We start from the raw sequence: 13,010 nt of genomic DNA, 5'->3' as shown, positions 1-13,010 counted from the left end.
GTATGGCATATATCCATACTAACAATATCTGTAGTATGGCATATATCCATACTAACAATATCTGTAGTATGGCATATAAAATATGGTCACCATGTTTATAAAGCACATGACTAAAGTTCACACATTTGTTGGTGTGATCGTGTGAAGCGCTGTGTCATCTATTTTTATTCGTTTCTGAACTGCATCATTTCACACTGAATAAACATGTTTCACTTTAACACTCAATGCCACAACTACAGAAATGTTTGACTATCATTTCCAGCAGAAACAACCTCATCATAATTATTTTTTAAAGAGATTTTAAAATTACAGTATAGTGATGGAATCAGATGGCATGGTGCATTGATATTGTATTTTCTGCAATAGTCCATTGAATGTTAGACATCCTCAGTTTTGTTGTTGTTCTTTTCTCACTTCTCATTCAGAAGCAACATCCTGTAGAGCATTTTGACAGTGTCTATTTCAGTAAAAAACAGCCTATATGATGGTCGTATTTGGAGCTGATATAGACTGATCTCCCAACTTCCAAAACCATAAACAACACAGAACTAAAAAGACTAAAAAACACCTTAGGCTGGATTTTTAAGAAGGGTATGGCAAATATATTTTATAAAGGTGTTTGATGAAATGTAGGCTATATACTTTGGAGTGTATGTATACTTTACATACTGTGCTCTTCTGCTGATCTTCTAGGGTGGATATAGGCCTCAAAAATAATCAAATTATTTCTCAATGCTAAGTTTTCTGTAGGAAAATCCTCTGAGGCTTGTTAAAAGGCATCATCATAATCAACGCCCCCTAGTGTCCTGATGTGAGAATGTCCGATTCATCAGTGACGGACTGATAGTGACATCACAACAGCAGCCACGCCCACTACAGCAGAGACAACCAATCAGAACAGTTCCTGCTGTCTGAGGGAAAAACTCAATACTGTAACAGAACTGTTCAAAATCTTTCAAACAGGTTTCAATATGCAATCTACAAACCATCAAATACCAACCCTTTAGAATGAAGCATAACGATTTTGTATAATTTATGTTAGTTTATTCATTTGTAGAGTGTGCTTTGTGAATTAATATTATATATATATATATATATATATATATATATATATATATATATATATATATATATATTATTATTTTTTGATGGCTTGGCTAATCAGAGACAAATCTACTACTCTTCATTTGTATTATACAAATGTGTTAATAAAATGTCCAAACTTATAAAACTGATCTGAGATCAGGTAAAAACATATAAACTCTGGGTTCACTCTGGGATCGCCCCCTAGTGGCAAATGTTTCAAAACAGTTGTGACATACCGAAGCCTCGTTATTTTGTATGGATATTTGCCCATGTAGGGATAGAAGTGAGATGAGGACAAGCTGGCAAGTCAACATTGGGAAGAGAGTGTTGTGTGTGTTGTGTTCAACAGAAATAAGAAACTCATACAGGTTTTGGAACAAATGGAGGGTGAGTAAACATAATTTTCATTTTTGGATGAACTTTCCCTTTAACTTTTATTGAACCCAGAATCTTGCTTTTAAAGGGCACCTATTATGGAATTTTGAAATTTACCTTTCATGTAGTGTGTAACATAGATCTAAGTGAACAAAAACATCCTGCAAAGTTTGAAATAATGAAAGTGCACCGTATATAAAGTTATTGTCTTTCAAAAGTGAGAGTCGACTCGGAGTCATTTTTATGAATCGTTAGAAGACGAAGCTTTTTCTCTGACTAGATGACGTCAACTTGTAAAGTTATTTGAATACGATACGCCCACTTATTGCTCCAAGGCCAGGGAAATCTTGAAAACATCATGGCGACGAGACGCTGTGTTCTGAAGTGCGGCTCAAAAGACAACTTTTTTCATCTGCCCAAGGAGGAGCATTTGAAGACTAAGTGGCTACAATTCATATATACAACTATACCACAGAAGTATAGTCCGAGCCTTGTGCTTTGTTCGCGTCATTTTGAAGACGATTGCTTTTTAAATGCAATCAAACTTGGATTCGCGAGCTGGCTGATATTGAAGGAAGGTTCAGTTCCAAGTGTATTTGCATCAGCTTCCTCCTCCGTATCACAACCTGTAAGTGTTATTACTGGTGCTTGCTTTAGCAAGGCAACAGTATTGTTATTGCTCATACTTATTAATGGTGCTTGCCATAGGCAAGGCCCATTAGTGTTCTCTTGCATACTTATTTTTCTTCTTCTTATTAATGGTGCTTGCCTATAGGCAAAGCAACATTAGTGTTATTGCTCATACTTATTACTGGTGCTTGCTTTAGCAAGGCAACAGTATTGTTATTGCTCATACTTATTATTAATGGTGCTTGCCTGCTATAGGCAAAGCAACATTAGTGTTATTGCTCATACTTATTATTAATGGTGCTTGCGTAGCAAGGCATCATTATTGTTATCCGTCATACTTATTACTGGTGCTTGCTTTAGCAAGGCAACAGTATTGTTATTGCTCATACTTATTATTCTTTTTTTTATTCTTTTTATTCCGCCGCTTTTTTGACGCGCTACTCCTCCCGCAGCTTTTGTCACAGACCCCTGAATGAGGTGTCAAAACGTGCGGCCTATTCGGGAATGGTGTGCTATGACTTTTATAAGCGATCGGGGGTGCGGTGGTCGCCCCAGGGGCGAAAAAGTCGACGAAAAAACGCATAGACTTAACATTACGTCAAACTTTGACGAGTCATAGCTCAGAGTTGGGATTTCGTAGAAATGTGAAATTTACCACATTTGGAGAGGCTGGCAGGCTCTGTAAGAAAATACCTCACAATGGGGTAAAAGTTGCACCCCTGGGGGGCAGGAGCGGCCCAAACTTTTCCTATTGACTTAACATGGTGTAGGACGTCCCATGAAATGGAGAGAGAGAGAGAGTAAGCGATTTTGTATTGAACATAACTCTGGATCACAGTGTCATAGAGACAAGGGGGCGGGCTCATTTTACTCAGACGACCAATCAGTCTCTCCGGATCATTGTGATGCTATCAGGCCACGCCCCTAGCAACCATTTAGAGCACCTTAGCAACAAGTTCCATAGACTTCCATTGAAAGAGATCAAATGGATATCTCTGGATAGAAGAGTCATAGAAACATGAGGGTGGTCTCGTTTGACTCAGGGCAGCAAACAGCCAATCATGAATCACATCAACACTTCCTAGCCCCTCCCTAGCAACCATTGTCGAGCACCTTAGCAACCAAAATTCACAGACTCATAGCTCAGAGCAAGGATGTCGCAGAAACGTGTAATGTGGCACATTTAAAGAGACTGGCAGGCTCTGTAAGAACATACCACACAATGGGGTAAAAGTTGCACCCCTGGGGGGCAGGAGGGGCCCAAAGTTGCCCCAATGAAGTAATTTGGTGTAGGACAGCCCATGAAATGGGCTGTCCTACACCATAGTAAGCGATATTCTATTGAACATAACTCTGGATCACATTTGAAGAGGCTGGTAGGCTCTGTAACAACATAGCACACAATGGGGTAAAAGTTGCACCCCTGGGGGGCAGGAGGGGCCCAAAGTTGCCCCAATGAAGTACTATGGTGTAGGACAGCCCATGAAATGGGCATGGGCTGTCCTACACCATAGTAAGCGATATTCTATTGAACATAACTCTGGATCACATTTGAAGAGGCTGGTAGGCTCTGTAACAACATACCACACAATGGGGTAAAAGTTGCACCCCTGGGGGGCAGGACCGGCCCAAAGTTGCCCCATTCACGTACTATGGTGTAGGACAGCCCATGAAATGGGCTGTCCTACACCATAGAAACCGCATTTGTATTGAACATAACTCTGGATCACAGTGTCATAGAGACAAGGGGGCGGGCTCATTTTACTCAGACGACCAATCAGTCTCTCAGGATCATTGTGAAGCTTTCAAGCCACGCCCTAGCAACCATTTAGAGCTCCTTAGCAACAAGCTCCATAGACTTCCATTGAAAGACATCAAAGGGATATCTCAGGATATAAGTGTCATAGAAACATGAGGGTGGGCTCGTTTGACTCGGGGCAGCAAACAGCCAATCCCCAATCACCTCAACACATCCTAGCCCCTCCCTAGCAACCATTGTCGAGCACCTTAGCAACCAAAATCCAAAGAGGGATATCTTCCATTCTGAATGTCACAGAGACGTGGGAGTTGGTTTATATCATTCATACTGACTAGCAGCCTTTGGAGTTTCATGATTGGCAGCTGCCAAGCCACTCCCTAGCAACAAAAGAGAGTACCCTAGCAACCATTTTGCAAGACCTATATCGCTGCATCAAAACATCGTATAGAGATGGGGGTTGGTTTATACATTCACACTGACTTTGGAGCTTCATGATTGGCAAATGCCAAGACACTCCTTAGCAACCAAACAGATTACCCTAGCAACCGTTTTGCAAGGCGTATATCTCTGCATCAGAACATCGTATAGAGATGGGGGTTGGCTCTTTTGACTCATGCTAGCAAACAGGACTTGCTACATGCTACACATGCTAGCAGTGAATAGCTACATGCTAATTTTGATTAGCTAAGTGCTAAATCATGCCAAGAAAATGCTACAAACTCCATAGTAACCATCTGTGACAACTACCAACCACCTAGTAACACCATAGCAACTACCCAGAATACCCTAGCAACTGCCTAGCAACGCCCTAGCAACCACACAAATACCATAGCAACTGCCTAGCAACGCCCTAGTAACCACCCAGAACACCCTAGCAACTGCCTAGCAACCACCCAGAACACCCTAGCAACCGCCTAGCAACCACCCAGAACACCCTAGCAACCACCCAGAACACCCTAGCAACCACCCAGAACACCCTAGCAACTGCCTAGCAACACCCTAGCAACCACCCAGAATACCCTAGCAACCACCCAGAACACCCTAGCAACCGCCTAGCAACCACCCAGAACACCCTAGCAACCACCTAGCAACCGCCTGGCAACCACCCAGAACACCCTAGCAACCGCCTAGCAACCACCCAGAACACCCTAGCAACCGCCTAGCAACCGCCTAGCAACCACCCAAAACACCCTAGCAACTGCCTAGCAACCAACCAGAACTCCCTAGCAACCACCCAGAACACCCTAGCAACCACCCGAACAACATGAATAAGCCATATCTCAGCAGCAGAACATCGTACAGACATGGTTGTTGGCTCGTATGCAATCATGTACCACACTCTAGCAACCGAGGGCCGAGTTTTGCCACTGCAAGCACCATTCACATTTTCTTCTGGAAATGTACGTTCTAGTTAATGGTGCTTGCCTATAGGCAAAGCACATTAGTGTTATTGCTCATACTTATTAATGGTGCTTGCCTATGGCAAAGCAACATTAGTGTTATTGCTCATACTTATTATTATTTTACTTCTTTTTATTCCGCCGCTTTTTTGACGCGCTACTCCTACCGCAGTTTTTGTCACAGACCCATGAATGAGGTGTCAAAACGTGCGGCCTATTCGGGAATGGTGTGCTATGACTTTTATAAGCGATCGGGGGTGCGGTGTTCGCCCCAGGGGCGAAAAAGTCGACGAAAAATCCCATAGACTTAACATTACGTCAAACTTTGACGAGTCATAGCTCAGAGCAAGGATTTCGTAGAAATGTGAAATTTACCACATTTGGAGAGGCTGGCAGGCTCTGTAAGAACATACCTCACAATGGGGTAAAAGTTGCACCCCTGGGGGGCAGGAGCGGCCAAAACTTTTCCTATTGACTTAACATGGTGTAGGACGTCCCATGAAATGGAGAGAGAGAGAGAGAGAGTAAGCGATTTTGTATTGAACATAACTCTGGATCACAGTGTCATAGAGACAAGGGGGCGGGCTCATTTTACTCAGACGACCAATCAGTCTCTCATGATCATTGTGAAGCTATCAGGCCACGCCCCTAGCAACCATTTAGAGCACCTTAGCAACAAGTTCCATAGACTTCCATTGAAAGAGATCAAATGGATATCTCTGGATAGAAGATTCATAGAAACATGAGGGTGGTCTCGTTTGACTCGGGGCAGCAAACAGCCAATCATGAATCACATCAACACTTCCTATCCCCTCCCTAGCAACCATTGTCGAGCACCTTAGCAACCAAAATTCACAGACTCATAGCTCAGAGCAAGGATGTCGCAGAAACGTGTAATTTGGCACATTTAAAGAGACTGGCAGGCTCTGTAAGAACATACCACACAATGGGGTAAAAGTTGCACCCCTGGGGGGCAGGAGGGGCCCAAACTTGCCCCAATGAAGTACTATGGTGTAGGACAGCCCATGAAATGGGCTGTCCTACACCATAGTAAGCGATATTCTATTGAACATAACTCTGGATCACATTTGAAGAGGCTGGTAGGCTCTGTAACAACATAGCACACAATGGGGTAAAATTTGCACCCCTGGGGGGCAGGACCGGCCCAAAGTTGCCCCATTCACGTACTATGGTGTAGGACAGCCCATGAAATGGGCTGTCCTACACCATAGAAACCGCATTTGTATTGAACATAACTCTGGATCACAGTGTCATAGAGACAAGGGGGCGGGCTCATTTTACTCAGACAACCAATCAGTCTCTCAGGATCATTGTGAAGCTTTCAAGCCACGCCCTAGCAACCATTTAGAGCTCCTTAGCAACAAGCTCCATTGACTTCCATTGAAAGACATCAAAGGGATATCTCAGGATATAAGTGTCATAGAAACACGAGGGTTGGCTCGTTTGACTCGGGGCAGCAAACAGCCAATCCCCAATCACCTCAACACATCCTAGCCCCTCCCTAGCAACCATTGTCGAGTACCTTAGCAACCAAAATCCAGACAGGGATATCTTCCATTCTGAATGTCAAAGAGACATGGGAGTTGGTTTATATCATTCATACTGACAAGCAGGCTTTGGAGTTTCATGATTGGCAGCTGCCAAGCCACTCCCTAGCAACAAAAGAGAGTACCCTAGCAACCATTTTGCAAGACCTATATCTCTGCATCAAAACATCGTATAGAGATGGGGGTTGGTTTATACATTCACACTGACTTTGGAGCTTCATGATTGGCAGCTGCCAAGCCACTCCCTAGCAACCAAACAGATTACCCTAGCAACCGTTTTGCAAGGCGTATATCTCTGCATCAGAACATCGTATAGAGATGGGGGTTGGCTCTTTTGACTCATGCTAGCAAACAGGACTTGCTACATGCTACACATGCTAGCAGTGAATAGCTACATGCTAATTTTGATTAGCTAAGTGCTAAATCATGCCAAGAAAATGCTACAAACACCATAGTAACCATCTGTGACAACTACCAATCACCTAGTAACACCATAGCAACTACCCAGAATACCCTAGCAACTGCCTAGCAACGCCCTAGCGACCACAAAAAATACCCTAGCAACTGCCTAGCAATGCCCTAGCAACCACCCAGAACACCCTAGCAACTGCCTAGCAACACCCTAGCAACCACCCAGAATACCCTAGCAACCACCTAGCAACCACCCAGAACACCCTAGCAACCGCCTAGCAACCACCCAGAACACCCTAGCAACCACCTAGCAACCGCCTAACAACCACCCAGAACACCCTAGCAACCACCTAGCAACTGCCCAGCAACCACCCATAACACCCTAGCAACTGCCTAGCAACCATCCAGAACACCCTAGCAACTGCCTAGCAACCATCCAGAACACCCTAGCAACCACCCGGACAACATGAATAAGCCATATCTCAGCAGCAGAACATCGTACAGACATGGTTGTTGGCTCGTACGCAATCATGTATCTCACCCTAGCAACCGGGTCGTGTTTTTTGCCACTGCAAGCACCATTCACATTTTCTTCTGGAAATGTACGTTCTAGTTAATGGTGCTTGCCTATAGGCAAAGCAACATTAGTGTTATTGCTCATACTTATTATTATTACTGGTGCTTGCTTTAGCAAGGCAACAGTATTGTTATTGCTCATACTTATTATTAATGGTGCTTGCCTATAGGCAAAGCAACATTAGTGTTATTGCTCATACTTATTATTATTCTTCTTCTTCTTCTTCTTCCACTTTTTTTTCGTCTCGCTACTCCTCCCGCAGTTTTTGTCACAGACCCATGAATGAGGTGTCAAAACGTGCGGCCTATTTGGGAATGGTGTGCTATGACGTTTACAAGCGATCGGGGGTGCGGTGTTCGCCCCACGGGCGAAATAGCGGCGAAAAAAAACGCATAGACTTACATTGAAAAAAACGTAAAACGCCTCATAGCTCAGAGCGAGGATTTCGTAGAAATGTGAAATTTACGACATTTGAAGAGGCTGGCAGGCTCTTTAAGAATATACCTCACAATGGGGTAAAAGTTGCACCCCTGGGGGGCAGGAGCGGCCCAAAGTTTTCCCATTCATTGTCTATGGCATAGGACGGCCCATGAAATGGGCCGTCCTACACCATAGTAAGCGATTTTGTATTGAACACAACTCTGGATCACAGTGTCATAGAGACAAGGGGGCGGGCTCATTTTACTCAGACGACCAATCAGTCTCTCAGGATCATTGTGAAGCTATCAGGCCACGCCCCTAGCAACCATTTAGAGCACCTTAGCAACAAGTTCCATAGACTTCCATTGAAAGAGATCAAATGGATATCTCTGGATAGAAGAGTCATAGAAACATGAGGGTGGTCTCGTTTGACTCAGGGCAGCAAACAGCCAATCATGAATCACATCAACACTTCCTAGCCCCTCCCTAGCAACCATTGTCGGGCCCCTTAGCAACCAAAATTCACAGACTCATAGCTCAGAGCAAGGATGTCGCAGAAATGTGTAATTTGGCACATTTAAAGAGACTGGCAGGCTCTGTAAGAACATACCACACAATGGGGTAAAAGTTGCACCCCTGGGGGGCAGGAGGGGCCCAAAGTTGCCCCAATTAAGTACTATGGTGTAGGACAGCCCATGAAATGGGCTGTCCTACACCATAGTAAGCGATATTCTATTGAACATAACTCAGGATCACATTTGATGAGGCTGGTAGGCTCTGTAACAACATACCACACAATGGGGTAAAAGTTGCACCCCTGGGGGGCAGGAGGGGCCCAAAGTTGCCCCAATGAAGTACTATGGTGTAGGACAGCCCATGAAATGGGCTGTCCTACACCATAGTAAGCGATATTCTATTGAACATAACTCAGGATCACATTTGATGAGGCTGGTAGGCTCTGTAACAACATACCACACAATGGGGTAAAAGTTGCACCCCTGGGGGGCAGGAGGGGCCCAAAGTTGCCCCAATGAAGTACTATGGTGTAGGACAGCCCATGAAATGGGCTGTCCTACACCATAGTAAGCGATATTCTATTGAACATAACTCTGGATCACATTTGAAGAGGCTGGTAGGCTCTGTAACAACATATCACACAATGGGGTAAAAGTTGCACCCCTGGGGGGCAGGAGGGGCCCAAAGTTGCCCCAATGAAGTACTATGGTGTAGGACAGCCCATGAAATGGGCTGTCCTACACCATAGTAAGCGATATTCTATTGAACATAACTCTGGGTCACATTTGAAGAGGCTGGTAGGCTCTGTAACAACATACCACACAATGGGGTAAAATTTGCACCCCTGGGGGGCAGGACCGGCCCTTGAACATAACTCTGGATCACAGTGTCATAGAGACAAGGGGGCGGGCTCATTTTACTCAGACGACCAATCAGTCTCCCAGGATCATTGTGAAGCTTTCAAGCCACGCCCTAGCAACCATTTAGAGCTCCTTAGCAACAAGCTCCATAGACTTCCATTGAAAGACATCAAAGGGATATCTCAGGATATAAGTGTCATAGAAACATGAGGGTGGGCTCGTTTGACTCGGGGCAGCAAACAGCCAATCCCGAATCACCTCAACACTTCCTAGCCCCTCCCTAGCAACAATTGTCGAGTACCTTAGCAACCAAAATCCAGACAGGGATATCTTCCATTCTGAATGTCACAGAGGCATGGGAGTTGGTTTATATCATTCATACTGACAAGTAGCCTTTGGAGTTTCATGATTGGCAGCTGCGGAGCCACTCCCTAACAACAAAACAGAGTACCCTAGCAACCATTTTGCAAGACCTATATCTCTGCATCAAAACATCGTATAGAGATGGGGGTTGGTTTATACATTTACACTGACTTTGGAGCTTCATGATTGGCAAATGCCAAGACACTCCCTAGCAACCAAACAGATTACCCTAGCAACCGTTTTGCAAGGCGTATATCTCTGCATCAGAACATCGTATAGAGATGGGGGTTGGCTCTTTTGACTCATGCTAGCAAACAGGACTTGCTACATGCTACACATGCTAGCAGTGAATAGCTACATGCTAATTTTGATTAGCTAAGTGCTAAATCATGCCAAGAAAATGCTACAAACACCATAGTAACCATCTATGACAACTACCAACCACCTAGTAACACCATAGCAACTACCCAGAATACCCTAGCAACGCCCTAGCAACCACCCAGAATACCCTAGCAACTGCCTAGCGACCACCCAGAACACCCTAGCAACCGCATAGCAACTGCCTAGCAACCACCCAGAACACCCTAGCAACCACCTAGCAACCGCCTAGCAACCACCTAGCAACTGCCTAGTAACCACCCAGAACACCCTAGCAACCGCCGAGCAACCACCCAGAACACCCTAGCAACCGCCTAGCAACCACCCAGAACACCCTAGCAACCGCCTAGCAACTGCCTAGTAACCACCCAGAACACCCTAGCAACCGCCTAGCAACCACCCAGAAAACCCTAGCAACTGCCTAGCAACGCCCTAGCAACCACCCAGAACACCCTAGCAACCGCCTAGCAACCACCCAATACACCCTAGCAACCGCCTAGCAACCACCCATAACACCCTAGCAACCGCCTAGCAACCACTCAGAACACCCTAGCAACGACCCGAACAACATGAATAAGCCATATCTCAGCAGCAGAACATCGTACAGACATGGTTGTTGGCTCGTATGCAATCATGTACCACACTCTAGCAACCGAGTGTCGAGTTTTGCCACTGCAAGCACCATTCACATTTTCTTCTGGAAATGTACGTTCTAGTTCTTCTTCTTCTTCTTCTTCCACTTTTTTTTCGTCTCGCTACTCCTCCCGCAGTTTTTGTCACAGACCCATGAATGAGGTGTCAAAACGTGCGTCCTATTTGGGAATGGTGTGCTATGACTTTTATAAGCGATCGGGCGTACGATGTTCGCCCGCCGGGCGAAATAGCAGCGAAAAAAAACGCATAGACTTACATTGAAAAAAACGTAAAACGCCTCATAGCTCAGAGCGAGGATTTCGTAGAAATGTGAAATTTACGACATTTGAAGAGGCTGGCAGGCTCTTTAAGAATATGCCTCACAATGGGGTAAAAGTTGCACCCCTGGGGGGCAGGAGCGGCCCAAAGTTTTCCCATTCATTGTCTATGGCATAGGCAAGCGATTTTGTATTGAACATAACTCTGGATCACAGTGTCATAGAGACAAGGGGGCGGGCTCATTTTACTCAGACGACCAATCAGTCTCTCAGGATCATTGTGAAGCTATCAGGCCACGCCCCTAGCAACCATTTAGAGCACCTTAGCAACAAGTTCCATAGACTTCCATTGAAAGAGATCAAATGGATATCTCTGGATAGAAGAGTCATAGAAACATGAGGGTGGGCTCGTTTGACTCGGGGCAGCAAACAGCCAATCATGAATCACATCAACACTTCCTAGCCCCTCCCTAGCAACCATTGTCGAGCACCTTAGCAACCAAAATTCACAGACTCATAGCTCAGAGCAAGGATGTCGCAGAAACGTGTAATTTGGCACATTTAAAGAGACTGGCAGGCTCTGTAAGAACATACCACACAATGGGGTAAAAGTTGCACCCCTGGGGGGCAGGAGGGGCCCAAAGTTGCCCCAATAAAGTACTATGGTGTAGGACAGCCCATGAAATGGGCTGTCCTACACCATAGTAAGCGATATTCTATTGAACATAAATCTGGATCACATTTGAAGAGGCTGTTAGGCTCTGTAACAACATACCACACAATGGGGTAAAAGTTGCACCCCTGGGGGGCAGGAGGGGCCCAAAGTTGCCCCAATAAAGTACTATGGTGTAGGACAGCCCATGAAATGGGCTGTCCTACACCATAGTAAGCGATATTCTATTGAACATAACTCTGGATCACATTTGAAGAGGCTGTTAGGCTCTGTAACAACATACCACACAATGGGGTAAAAGTTGCACCCCTGGGGGGCAGGACCGGCCCAAAGTTGCCCCATTCACGTACTATGGTGTAGGACAGCCCATGAAATGGGCTGTCCTACACCATAGAAACCGCATTTGTATTGAACATAACTCTGGATCACAGTGTCATAGAGACAAGGGGGCGGGCTCATTTTACTCAGACAACCAATCAGTCTCTCAGGATCACTGTGAAGCTATCAAGCCACGCCCTAGCAACCATTTAGAGCACCTTAGCAACAAAATCCATAGACTTCCATTGAAAGACATCAAATGGATATCTCTGGATAGAAGTGTCATAGAAACATGAGGGTTGGCTCGTTTGACTCGGGGCAGAAAACAGCCAATCCCGAATCACCTCAACAATTCCTAGCCCCTCCCTAGCAACCATTGTCGAGTACCTTAGCAACCAAAATCCAGACAGGGATATCTTCCATTCTGAATGTCACAGAGGCATGGAAGTTGGTTTATATCATTCATACTGACAAGCAGCCTTTGGAGTTTCATGATTGGCAGCTGCCAAGCCACTCCCTAGCAACAAAACAGAGTACCCTAGCAACCATTTTGCAAGACCTATATCTCTGCATCAAAACATCGTATAGAGATGGGGGTTGGTTTATACATTCACACTGACTTCGGAGCTTCATGATAGGCAGCTGCCAAGCCACTCCCTAGCAACCAAACAGATTACCCTAGCAACCGTTTTGCAAGGCGTATATCTCTGCATCAGAACATCGTATAGAGATGGGGGTTGGCTCTTTTGACTCATGCTAGCAAAC

The 13,010-nt window shown here is 45.0% G+C and overlaps 2 protein-coding genes across 3 annotated transcripts in view; one reads left to right on the top strand and one right to left on the bottom strand.

Moving 5' to 3' along the window:
- The window catches only part of LOC306988964 (uncharacterized protein), a 191,620-nt gene that overhangs the window by 94,093 nt on the left and 84,517 nt on the right, over nt 1-13,010 (bottom strand). The window lies entirely within an intron of this gene.
- The window catches only part of LOC306988956 (uncharacterized protein), a 170,650-nt gene that overhangs the window by 132,092 nt on the left and 25,548 nt on the right, over nt 1-13,010 (top strand). The window lies entirely within an intron of this gene.

Source organism: Phoxinus phoxinus, assembly GCF_949152265.1.
Source record: "Phoxinus phoxinus genome assembly, chromosome: 20".
In the NCBI taxonomy this organism is placed as follows: domain Eukaryota; kingdom Metazoa; phylum Chordata; class Actinopteri; order Cypriniformes; family Leuciscidae; genus Phoxinus; species Phoxinus phoxinus.
This window is presented reverse-complemented; position numbering and strand designations above follow the sequence as displayed.